Source organism: Melanotaenia boesemani, chromosome 1 (genome assembly GCF_017639745.1).
Source record: "Melanotaenia boesemani isolate fMelBoe1 chromosome 1, fMelBoe1.pri, whole genome shotgun sequence".
Taxonomy (NCBI): domain Eukaryota; kingdom Metazoa; phylum Chordata; class Actinopteri; order Atheriniformes; family Melanotaeniidae; genus Melanotaenia; species Melanotaenia boesemani.
In genome coordinates, this window is record NC_055682.1 from 35,436,066 (window position 1) to 35,449,310 (window position 13,245).

The window sequence follows — 13,245 nt, forward strand, 5'->3', positions numbered from 1 at the left end:
ACAGCGGCTGAATGGATTGTCCTTAAAAGTGGGAAAGACACTAGTAATTAAATAATAATTAGCATACATTATCTTTAATGATGATGACATTAGGATTATGTAGAAGCTTAGTCTAATGATTTGCATGATGCTCAGATCAGAACAAACATACACGGCCAGGAAGTGCAAAGAAAAATTTTACACTGAGCAAAACACTTTTACATTGTCGCACATTTACGTTATAGAAACCACGTTTACATTTACAAAACAAAAGAACAATGCCTAAATACTTAACAAAACAACTTTACATTTCAGAATAAACAACTGCACAAAACGGGAAACACTTACAATCCTTGATGCAAACTTGAGTGTGCAACTGAAAAACACTTTTACAATCTTTGGGACAGTTTTACATCTTGCAAAACATTTTTACGAGTTTACATTTTTAAAAGTTCTGGAAACACAATTACAAAGACACGACCCGGAAGTGATATCGTGGGTTTGGGGGTGGGGACAAGACAGCGTAAACAGAAAACCATCCTGGTGGCAGAATTGATCCAGGCAGCAGCCTAATCATCAGAGATGTTACTGGTATTCAAAATGAAAAACACTTAACAGGGTTTCGATGAATTGGACATTTATGACTGCATGTGACGTGTCCTTCTGAGGCAGATGAGGTAAAGAAAAGGACTTATAGGCAAAAAGGACTCCGGACACCAGTTTGAGGTAATCTAATTGTAAACCTTTGTAATGCTGAGGATCAGACACTACACATGTAAGTTCAGCCACATGCAAACCCAGTGTCATGGAAAATGTGGCACTTGTGTGGTTTAGCACATGCCCCCTGATTGTTCTGTCCTGCTGTATCCTCGTCTGCATCACTCAGTACATGGACCATCCACAAAACTCACAAAAACAAGTTTTTTGGGAACTGCTACAGAGCGGACAATACATATCTGCTCAACCCTGCTGATTCCCAGCAACTGAGTGAGTTTCCTGTTGGAAATGTCTTCGTAATTGTGTTTCCAGAACTTGTGAAAATGTTAAATTAAACTAGTAAAACTTGTAAAAATGTGCATTGCAATGATGTAAAAATGTTGAAGTGGATGTAAATGTGTATCATGAAAATGTAACTGTTTCACTTGGTGTAATATTGTTTTGCACTTCCTGGCCACCGTACAAACAGAACCAAAAAAACTAAACCTAACTTAAAGCCACCTGGGCTTCTTGGGATTGCCCATTAATTCACTTTGAAAAAGGTAGAAAATGACGTCATAGACATGACAGACATTATGCTGCCTCAAGTACAGGCTGAAAAATATAAATTTGAACTCCTCTTCCGGCTCGTATCTGACCCTGGTCATTCCTTAGCACTGCTTTATTCTTATTCAGTGACAATTGTTTATGCAAAACTTGCCTAATTATGCTGTCCATTTCTTAAACAACCATGTGGAAAGATGCACCCTGTGGCTGTGGAAAAGATGTCCATCTGTTTCAGAGGAGTCAAATTATTGGCATCAAGCAGAGAAAACATCTAAAGAACTATTAAAACAACTAGTGTGGTTGAGAACTGTCCAAGGCATTATTTAAAACCGGAAGGATAGTGGAAAACCATCATCTTCCAGAAAGAAACATGATCAGAAAAGAAATCATGAATGATGGTGATCAGGGATCACTTGAACATCTGGTGAAATCAAATCGTAAAAAACATTGGTGGAAATCAGGGCTATGTTTTATAGTGAAAGTAACACATTTTCACGCACACAATGTAAAGGAAACTTGAGGGATTGGGGCTAAAAAGCTGTGTAGCCTTAAGAAAACCACTAATCACTTAGGTTAACCAGAAAAAAAAGGTTTTAATTTTCCAGTCAAGGATAAAGATTGGACTCTGGAGCAATGGAAGGTGATGTGGTCTCATGGGTCCAGATTTACCCAGTTCCAGAGTGATGAGAGCATCAGGGTAAGAAGAGAGGCAGATGAAGTGATGCAGACATCATGTATAGTGCCTACTGTTGGAGCTGTGCTATGATCTGGGGTTTCTGGGCTTGGTCAGGTCTAGGTTCTATACACTGAATATACCAGGTTATTACATCTTCCCTGATGGCACGGCCATTTTCCAAGACAACAATGCCAGCATTCATCAGGCAAGTTGTGAAACAGTGGTTCAGGGAGCAGAAGACATCATTCTCACACTTGGATTGGCCACCAATGGGCTTCAGTCCAGACTTGAACCCCATTGGGAATCTTTGGTATATGCTGGAGAAGGCTTTGCTCAACGGACTCTCCCATCATCCATACAAGACCTTGGGGAAAAATAAATGCAACTCTTAATGGAAATAAATCTTCTGACATTGCAGAAGTTTATCAAAACAATTTCACAGCAATTGCTAGCAAAGCTAAACGTGGTCCAAAGAAATATTAGTGTGACTTTGTTTTTGGACAGGCAGTGTATATTCTTGTTTGATAAATTCAACTGAACCCAGCAGTCCATAAACTGCACACATTCCTGCCATCGCTTTTTGTTTGAATAACCAATACAACCCATGTTTGCTTTACATGCTTGTTTTCCCAAAGGCAGAGAATTTAGTTTCACGTTTCGTAATGGATTGCTCTCTAAACTGTGCAGATCAACACTGATAAGGCAAATACGTTAAAGTAAACATAAAGAGGAGGATAAAAACTAAATGCACAACAAGAGTGACGGAGCTGGAGGGACGGCAGCATGAGACCTTGTGTTCTAATGCAGAGAGTCATCATAAAAGATAGAAATCAGACTGAATCACCTGAGGCTAGTACAACACCTCTCCCTGCCTCTTCCCCCATTCTGTAATCTCCCTCTCTTAGACTCTATTCTAATGCAGCCCTCAGTTTTTTTTTCCCTCTTTCAGCCCATTTCTCCATTTCTCTCTCTCCCTGATACATAACTCTAATTTGGCCTTTTGCTTCTCTTTTTCCTCCCTTCTCTTCGTCTCCTCTCTCGCTCCACTTCAGCTGCTGTATCTCGCCCACGCCACCCAACTCTGCCAAGTGCAGCTGACATAAATCAACCTCTATGTGGTAAACAAAGAGAGGGAAGGATAGAAGAGGCAAGAGAGAGAGAAAGAGAGAGAGAGGGGAAGCCTCAAGGCAGCCAGTGATCAGAATTAATGTGGATGGACTGCGTATTGCAGACCAGGAGGAGCCCAACAGCTTTGCTTTTTATTTTTTCTTATCTTTGCTTACCCTCAGATCAGGAGGAAAAAGACGCCCCACTCACTTTTTGTCACCTGAGGTTAGGTTGTGTCAGTCCACCTCACTGCAGGCCGATATATTTCTTCTTAAAAGCTCTTTGTTGCTGCACATACGAAAAGTTGCCATCTTATTCTGGGAACATTAGATGTTTTAACTACAAATTCAGTGAGAGGAAGTGAGTAATTAACCATTAATGGCCATTATATGGGGACTGTAATGATTCCTTGATTCCCTAATGGACGTGCTCTGGCTACATCAACCAACAGAGTTCAAGGTGCAGCGTCAACTTTTGCCACCTTCCACAAGAGAAACCCTTTCATCAGACACCTCTTTTTACAGCTGTGTTCTAGTTCAGCTTTTCAGTGCTGGGGTCACGGTTTTGTGAAGCAGCTTTAATCGCACCAAGCATATCACGAGAGAGACAGAAATACAGGCTGTTTTCAGGAAGATGTGGGCTCAGCTTTTAGTCACACTGACCTGCTCAGGTCACTGCAAAGCACTGACTTTTAATAGAGAATGAAGTTAAATCCTGCAGTATCTGACATTTGTGTATGTGGGTAGGAGAATTGTAACAGATCAGTAAAGAGGAAGGCTGTAACTTAATAAATTTTGTTCACTAAAGCTGATGGAAAATAAAAGAAAGGAGTGATATGAAACCACATTCCTGGTCAAACTTAAAAATAAAGTAATGAATAAATTGCTACAAATGTGTGGGTTGCCTTGCAATGTTGAACACAGATTCATGATGCCCAGAAGATAAATGCTAAAGATTCTAGAGACCAGCCGTATGGAAGAGCATACAACATGACCCACTGAAATGGTAAACATGGTAAACACAACATGCTTTGAAGGGCAGTGTGTAATCATTGCTTTAATGTCCATCCCATGGCTGTAAATCTGAGGGTAATCACAAAGCTCAAATCCTGAGCTGTCATAACTCAACTTAAAGTTCCCATGTCCGACGATCTACTAGCAGAAATAAGATTATTAACCATTTAATCAGTATTGTTAAATTGATTGAAAGTAAACATTTTTCATTATAAAACAAGTTCTTCAAGCTGGTATCTTGGCTTAGTTTTTGGTCACCCAACTTGCTACAGTTTGCTTTATTGTATGCCATTACATTTCATACACTGGACTTTTAAATGAACTTTTAAAGAAAACCTGAGGAAAGTGTTCCTCTAAGTCATTCAGTTACATATGTGTCATCACACATACCCCTAAAAGGTTAATGCTATAGACACAAACATGGAAAAAAACTGACATAACCAAATATACCATGTCTAGTATTTCAAGGACCACACCCACTCAACATGCGCTATTAAAGAAAATAAAAATAAAGATGTGCTCTATGGAGGCTCTACAGATGCAGAACAGACAATTTGGAGACTGAACCTTTGTGCAAAGGTTGGTTTCATGTTTTTTGAGGGACTGTTTCATCCTGTGAGGTGGCAAGAGGTGGATAGCTTGAAGTCGGCCACTCAGCAGGGTGGAGTGGATGGCTGTGTGTATGTGTTTGTGTGTCTGAGGGGGGATCAAGTAGGGTTGCGTTGCATGCAGGGAGCCTGGCTTAGCTTCTGCTTAGTGCTCTGAGTGTGTGTTTGAGTAGACTAGCTAACAAACACGGCCACGGTTGGAGCACAGCCATTTCACAACATGGGGAGGTTGGCAAAGAGTATTATGCAGAGCAGCGTATCACAGTGTCTGTGTTTTGTGTGTATTTGTGTGTATGCCAGGAACATTGTCATTGTGTGTTTTTGTCCTATATCCCCAAAGCAGAGCCAGCAGAGGCCTTGGCAGGGCATCCTACCATGGACACATGATTGACAGCGTACAATCCATTTCTTAGAAGACAAAGCAGCTTCAAACCAGCCAAAGAGGTTTAAAACTTTGACACACATTCATTTACTTGTACAGGCGGCATGATGTTCCCTGCATTCAACAAGTTAGTGGCTCCTTGGTCAAACACACCCTTGAAGTTAAAAACACAGGTCTTTAAGGGTTACTGTCCAATCAGTACATAGTAAAATTAAATTTACAACCTCGTTCAAAACTTCATTATTGTGTCAGACAGACAAAAAATGAAAACAAAAACAAACAAACAACAAAAAAACAAAACAAAAAAAACAGATAAATTTTAATGTACAAGTTTAAGCAAAATCTTATGGAATCAGATCTCTCAAACACCAGCTCCCATTCAGGCTTTGACCCAGAAATAGAAAATGCTGGAATGACTGAATGTTTGTTTTCAACATACCTGTTACATTAAATAAACGAAAAGGAAAAACCATTACTATAAACTGGATGAAACCTACCTCCTCAAAATTCAGTAATGACTTGACAACCTGAGAGACGTCCACACGATGGAACGCTTGACAGACCAGTTACAGCTCCCTTTATTCAAAAGACGATGGGCTCCAGTTACTAAATCTCTTAATTTCTTATTCTTTTACATTTTTTTTAAATCATTACTACTGTTTATTTTCCCCTAATTTATATAGCCTAGTTCTGTATGAAACAAGCACTATATAATGATATGTGAGAAAACATGTTCAACGTGAATGGGTGGAAATATGTATGTACACCCACACATACCGTAATGTTAAATCTAATGAAAAGACCTTTGTTTATATTATTACTACTAAATAGCCAGATGTATATGTAATAACAACGGCCACACTCAAGGTTAAAATGTTGTGTAATTGCTTGTTATTCGGAGCTGGCACTAAAGTCCATCCTGTCAACATGATGAACAAATCATGTCAGTGAAAATCGATGGACTGACATCTCATTTGCAAAAAACTGATCATTTTATGTTTGTAATGGAGTTGGAGGAAGCTAATGCTCATGCAGTCCTACCTCTATTTGACTCATTATTCATATCCACTGATGTATACATTATGATACATAAACACACAATTAATACATAAATACATCTATTTAATATATATATATAGCCACCCAATTCTTTATATATTTATATGTTAATCTGCAATTACACCTATCCATGAGTATTGTTTATTATATCACAGATAGATTTTTTAATATTCATTGAGTCAGAGTGAGTAGGGAATGCCCTGCAGCAAAGGTCCCCCCCCAGGCAAGGATTTGAACCTGGGTCAGTTGCATCAAGGAACTATAGCCTCTTTACATGTACATATGAGTTATAAGCTTTATATGTATATATATATATATATATATGTATATATATATATATATATATATATATATATATTATTTTACAAAAAATAAAAAGAAACATCTAGTAAAACCAGAGTAACACAAGGGATAATGTGCATATTTTTGTAAAAACAGTAAAGTGTACAGTGTCTACAAAATTAACCTAACTTGACTAGTAGAATTTATGGTATCAGTTTTTTCAGATGTAGTTGCAAACAGATTCAGATTTTTTAGATTATTTTCAGCCTGGGTGAATTAATTTTCCTCAATTCCAAATGACTGATGTGAAAAAAACAACATGCAAAGGGGCTGCATCATCAGTATGACACAAACTATATTTTATTAGGTGTCTAACTCTTCTGTTACACTCTGCAGGAGTGTGCAAAAACGCCCTGATAAAGTCATTCAAATATCTTTCACTTTGATAGTTTACAGTATCTCCATAGCTGCTCGCAGTGCACACATGCCTATGTTCTTTGATTTTTTTGTACGCTTGTCACTGAGCACTTGAGCAGGCATTGTGGGATGAAACCAATTCAAAACACTGCATATGTGCATGATAAGATTTTAAATGTCACAGTGTGGAATCTCAATTTAAAATATGTTAATTGCATTTTACCCTTCTGTGGTTTGCACAGTGAGTGCTTGTTCTCACATTCTCCTTTTCCCTCACAAAATGCAATCAAAGCTTTATAAGAATAGCAGGATATAAAAACAGCAGGATGCTGAAGCCAACAAACTTTTTTTCCTCATGGGTATCAGAATGCAAAGTGAAATAAAAATATGTAAGAGGAAGTCACATAGAGGGAGGACATGGATGCCTGAGAGACACCATGGTAATGTGTATAATTTTGTGTATGTCCATCTGCTGTCCTGTCTGGAGGTTTTACTCCCTCTGGGTAAAGATGCAGACAAATAATGTCACGTCAATCACTCAAATCGAGTCAAGTGTGTGTGGCAACAATAATAAAAGTAAAGAATAAAAGGAATATTTTCTGCACAAAACACAAGTAAAGCACAGCTATTTCACAGGATATTAAGAAATACATTTACATAACAATCCCAGTAAATTTATCCTGGAAGAAATTTTAAAGGCTTGACTGACCTGAAGAGAAGACAAGCATACACTTACACACATGATCTCTTTCACTCCCCAGGGCTTCAAAACTAGAGGGAAAAGGAGAAAAAAACTTCCTTGTGCCCGTCGCTATAGAAACCATTTGCTCCCCTGTGGCAATAAAAGGAGCAAATTGCTGAGATGGAGGGTGGAGCCACGAGGGACAGGAGTGCATATGAACACACGTACACACATGTGCACACATAGTCCACCTCGCCTGAAGAGCCTCCTTCAGAGCCGCACAATGATGCCAAGATCTGGACATTGATTGTGAGGCAAAATGAGTGTATGGAAGTGCGAGCTTGTGTATGTGTGTAGTGATTTGTCGAGGGACCCAGAGGGTTTTGTCGTTCCTCTGTCGTCATTCACATCTGAACTGCTTCTAAAACACTACACCACTGAAGCATGTCAACACCTGCGTCCAGACGGCATGTAAAATGACACGCTGCAACCATGTAGGTGTCTAACAGCCTTACCCTGAGGTGTGCTCACCCTAGATTACCCTTCACTAAAATAGCCAATTTTGTCTTTTCAGTGACACACTTAAGATCTGCTACAGAAAAAAAAATAAATTAAATTAAATAAATCCAATGTACTACAGGAAACATTTACCCAGATGTGATGCATAAATACTATGATGGTTGGGCCTGACCAGCTGTGCAATCAGTCAGCCGATTACTGGGTGGTGGTTGCACTGCCATCTGAAAAGCTGAATAATTTTCAACTTTAAACTGCAAGCTATGCAGGCAAAGCAATGGGTTCGGAATGGATTTTATCGTAACATGACCCCATTTAAAGTAAATGCACATGAATCCTGAAAAGAGGGCATTCTTATGAAATTACTTTTAAGAACACAACACCAACTTGTTTTCATAAGGAATAATAGCTGTGTTGCACCTCCATGTGTCATTCACAACCACCAGCATGGAATTTTCTGAAAGAAGTCCATATGCACAAAATAATGGACATATGTGTTTCAGACCTACTCAAGTGAACCCTACCAGAATGTATTGTAAGCTCACTATTTCTGCAAAAAGGAAATTTGCATCATAAAAGATTTATGTCCACACCAATAACTTCAAGAATCAACTGATATCCACTGATAACAGAGCTTCAAACAGTTATCTCAGCCGATATAATATATACATTGGCTGAGACCACCACCAATCCCCTACCAATATATATATATATATATATATATAAGTTTTCTCCCAACAATATCATATTGGTGGGGGGAAAACTTCTCAGATAAGTACAATAACCAACATGTTACACTCCCAATATAAAAATATGCAAAACACCAGATCATGAAAACCCTGAGAACCTGAGTAGAACTGGACTTTTTTCTTGCTTCTTTAGAAAAATCCCAGTTTCTATTCAAGAGTGTGAGCTGAATTGCTGAGCTGAGAAGTTTAAGTAGTCCAGCAAGTGTTGATGCAGATGTTTTTCCATGAAAAAGCTGTGAAACTATAACCTGAAGGACAACCACAATCCAGATATGCCAGAACATTTTGGCACATCCAGACAAAAAGATTTGAAGAACCTAAAGTACATTTAAAGTAGGCTACTTAAAATAAAGTTTTCAATAGTACTGGTGGGCATTTAGTAAAGTGTCACTAGAACTAATTTTTGATTGGTGTGCAGTAAAGACACTAATTTATGAGACAGAACTTCTGATTCTTTAATAAATATGATCCGAGTTTAGAATGCCAACAGACAATTATTCTTAGTTGATATGAGCATAAGCAAACACACATGTACACACATACTCAGCCATTATACTTACCACTATAGTAAATATGACTACTAGAGCTATATGAGAATGTCTTTAGTTTAACTCTGATTTGGTTTCTAATACATAAATACTTCTTTCATTGCTAGCCGATGATGTCTGGTACTGACAGATCAACGTTCAGGTGGACACAGGTGGCAAATTACAGTATAAGTTAAAGAGTCTCTTGACAATTTTTGTATCTAAAAGTGAGAGGAGATTAAAGGGTGAGAAGTGAAGGAGAAAAGAGACAGAATGACAGAAGAGGGAGGTGAAGGGGTGGAAAACAGGGAAGAGAAAGAGCGTGCTAAGCTTGATCAATAGTCATTCTCTATGTCTCTGTGGGTGATTACCTCTCCTCTTGTTATTTGCCTTCCACTCCAATATTTCCCTCCGTTCTCCACTTCTGTTCTTTCTGCACTCTTCTCCTTCAGTTTCTCATCTTTCCCTTTTTTATTCCAGCCTCATTTTCACTCTGATGCTTTTCTCTCAGCGGCTCTGCTCTACGCTTTCAGATCTGTCCTCTGCACCCTCTCATTTTCTCCCCTTTCAACCCATTCCATCTCTCTTATCCACCTACTCCAACTTATCTTACCTTCATACTGTGAATTCTCCCTGTTTCTCAAGATTATCCTCCATACGGTGAGCAATGTAATGGTCATCAAACAGGGTAACACTCAGTGCTGACCAGACGAGTTTTGAGAATGTAGGTATCAGTTTGTCACACAGTATAATAGGCTGGCTTTTAGAATGCTGCAGGATGTACTTATCTGATTACTTTTTTAACCATCATCTAAGTATTTGGGGGATATTTTAAGTGTCTAAACGATGAGTGTGGTGTTGATGAGCTGCTGCAAGTGAATGTGTTTGTTAAATGTTATGTATGCATGTACGAGTGTGTACACTGTGTGTGTTCTTGAATGAGCCACTACTAATTCTTTGAACTCATTAGACTAATTGGACAGTGTGCAGAGAGCTCCACATTGATCCTAGCTGTTAAGATTCTCCTCCCTTTGAACACTCACTGCTTTTTTCTTTCAATTTTTTTTTTCCAGTTACTTCTTCCTCAAATGTCCTCATCTCTTCCTCTCCTTTTCACACAACCTTTGGCACACTCATACTTTCTGGACACAGTAAACTGCCTGGAGTTTTTGAAGTCTTACCTAATCCCTGTTAGAAATAATATCATTGAGAGGCTATTTATAAATAACAAATTTAGAAGCACTGATGGCTCTTGTAATCACGGGTGATGGGAGCTGTAAATGGACAGGTTTCCATTTTAGCATACTTATGTGAACAATGGTGTAATGGGGAAAAAATGGTGCAACTTCACAAACTACATGATATTTATGAGACCACCTCATATTTTATACCAACTTCACATTTTTTTATATTTTGAAGAAATATGTAAAAACTATCAAATATGGAGTCACATGCAGGGGCATTGCTATCTGGAGTGTATAGACTTACCAACCACTGCATTAGGTGCTCAATTATTTGTTAACACAAATAGCTAATCAGCCAATCACAACACAGCAATTCAATGTATTTATTCATGTAAACATGGTCAAGATGACTTTCTGAAGTTCAAACGGAACATCAGAATGAAGGGGAAAAAAGGAAGGGGGTTAGGGGGGATTTAAGTGACTCTGAAGATGTCATGGATTTAGGTACCAGACAGGCTCTGAGAATGGTTTACTGTGTTTACAGAGAATGATTTAAAAAGGTTCAGTGAGCAGCAGTTGTCCTAAATGTCTTGTTGATGTCAAAAGAGAATAGATTGTTTCGTTTATCTTCTGCATCGGTTATGTGCGTAATTTGGTCAGTTTTCATGGAGCTTAGTTATACCACCGGAAAACATGGGGGCAGTGCTGAGCAGAATAGCTGACATGTGACCAGCAAAAGAAACAAACCAGAGTAGAAGAAGAGAATCAGGAAGGAAACAAAAAAGCAGCAGAAGAATCTTAAGCACAACTGTAGAAGCTGTGAGAGCATTTGAAGAAAGACTACATGCAAATGTTTACGGCTTGTTGGACGGTTGGAAAAAGACGATGCATTACTGCTGCCAAATGGCGCCTTAAACCGATGTTGGTTCGCGGGAGTGAACTCTGAACTTAGCACTGCCCAATAGCGGAGGAATTGACTTAACAACCATGGCAACGCAAAACATGCATGAAAGTATTAGGACAGCAACATATGATAACGTTTGAAACAGATGTTGCTAATTAAGTATGTAAGGGAGCATAAATGGGCCTTATGTCCATCCCTTTATAACCATTGTGTAGCATCTTCTGGTACTACTTCCAGCAGGATAATGCACCATGTCATAAAGCTCAAATCATCTCCAGCTGCTTTCTTGAACATGACAATGAGTTCACAGGACTCCAAAGGCCACCACAGTCACAGATCTCAAGACTATTTTTGGGATGTGGTGGAATGGGAGATTCTCACCCTGGATGTGTAGCTGACAAATCTGAAGCAACTCTGTGATGCTGTCATGTCAATATGGAGTAAAATCTCTGAGGAATGTTTCCACCACCTTGTTGAATCTATACCAAGACAAAAGAAAATCAAATCCAGAACTAGCAAGGTGGACCGAATAAAGTGGCCAGCAAGTGCAAGTTTACATGTGAATTAGCAAGCAAATAGAAATACTGACACTGACAGAATTTAATGCAATGAAATTATGATAAAATTATATAGAAGTAAACCATTTCACAAAAAATTTTACAATGCACAATTAAAATGTCATTATAAATTAACACCATTTTATATCAACTGAAAGTTATGAACAGCTTTCAATAAGCTGAAAAGCTTTTCATAAAGTAACCGTTAATAATAACTTTCCAGCCAATGTACACATATAACTGACTGTGATAAGAACCCAAACAATAAAACATAAATTTGTTTTGTCAAACAAGCTGTAGAGGCAAAAATTTGATAAGAATTAAAGGTTGTTTTGTTGGAATATACGAGCTGCATGCAGTACAAAATAAAAAAAAAAGAGAGGTCTATAGCGACACATATTCACACCAAAAAATGCAACTATGCCACACAATTTTACAAAAATGGTTTTAAGATAGGCTATCGATCAATTCTTGAGGTGGTTGAATAAAAACTTTTTTAACATACAAGACCTAATTAAATAAAACCTTATCCTCATGAGATCACTTTGTCACCAAAAGTTAACTGAACAATAACTACAACAGGACAGCAAGTAAAAAAACAAACAAACAAATAAAAAAAATGACTGACATTAAGTCAAATCCAATATTAAAAGCACTTGCAGCAAAATTAGCGGAACATGATACGTCTTGGATGGAAACATATGCCGAACAGGAAAAACACTGCAGTGTCCAACGTAGTAGAGAGAGCACATTTAAAAGGTTCTTAATGAATAGCATCAAATATTCATCTCCACAATCCCTCCTGCCTCTCTCCAACCCCTCCTCTCTGTGTCTCAGTAGGAGTTTGCAGTAATGAGGTGTGGTGTTGTCAGAAGCACAGCCCATGCTCATCCATCCAACCTGCTTAGTAAGGGGCATGGTACAATAGACACACCCACACTTACACACAAAGTCATGAGGAGAAAGATGTCACAGCATAAACTCACACACACAGCATACACAGATTAAACATAACATTTATATATAATGTACAGAATTGGAGTGATTCTTTTGACAAATAATCTCCAAGGATATGATTTTAACACACCTGTAAAGTGACTGCAGAACAGTGTTTCTGATGTATTGTTTGCCAGACTAAGATCACTCTACAACTGCCCCTTATTAATCCAAATAATCTCTTTACCTTTCCTTCCTTAACTCTGCTCTTCTCTCATACCATCCTCTTCAATCATGCTGGAGCTCCATGTCTGTGTCCTAATCTCTTTCTCCTCTCTCTTCCTTTCAGGAAGGTGAAGGGCAAGTGAAGAACATTGGCCCCCAGTAGGAAAACCTGTTTCATG

General features: G+C 38.4%; 1 protein-coding gene across 1 annotated transcript in view; it reads right to left on the reverse strand.

Annotated features, from left to right (window-relative positions):
* Window positions 1–13,245, reverse strand: part of itfg1 (integrin alpha FG-GAP repeat containing 1) — a 174,624-nt gene that overhangs the window by 25,412 nt on the left and 135,967 nt on the right. The gene's annotated exons all lie outside the window — the stretch shown is intronic.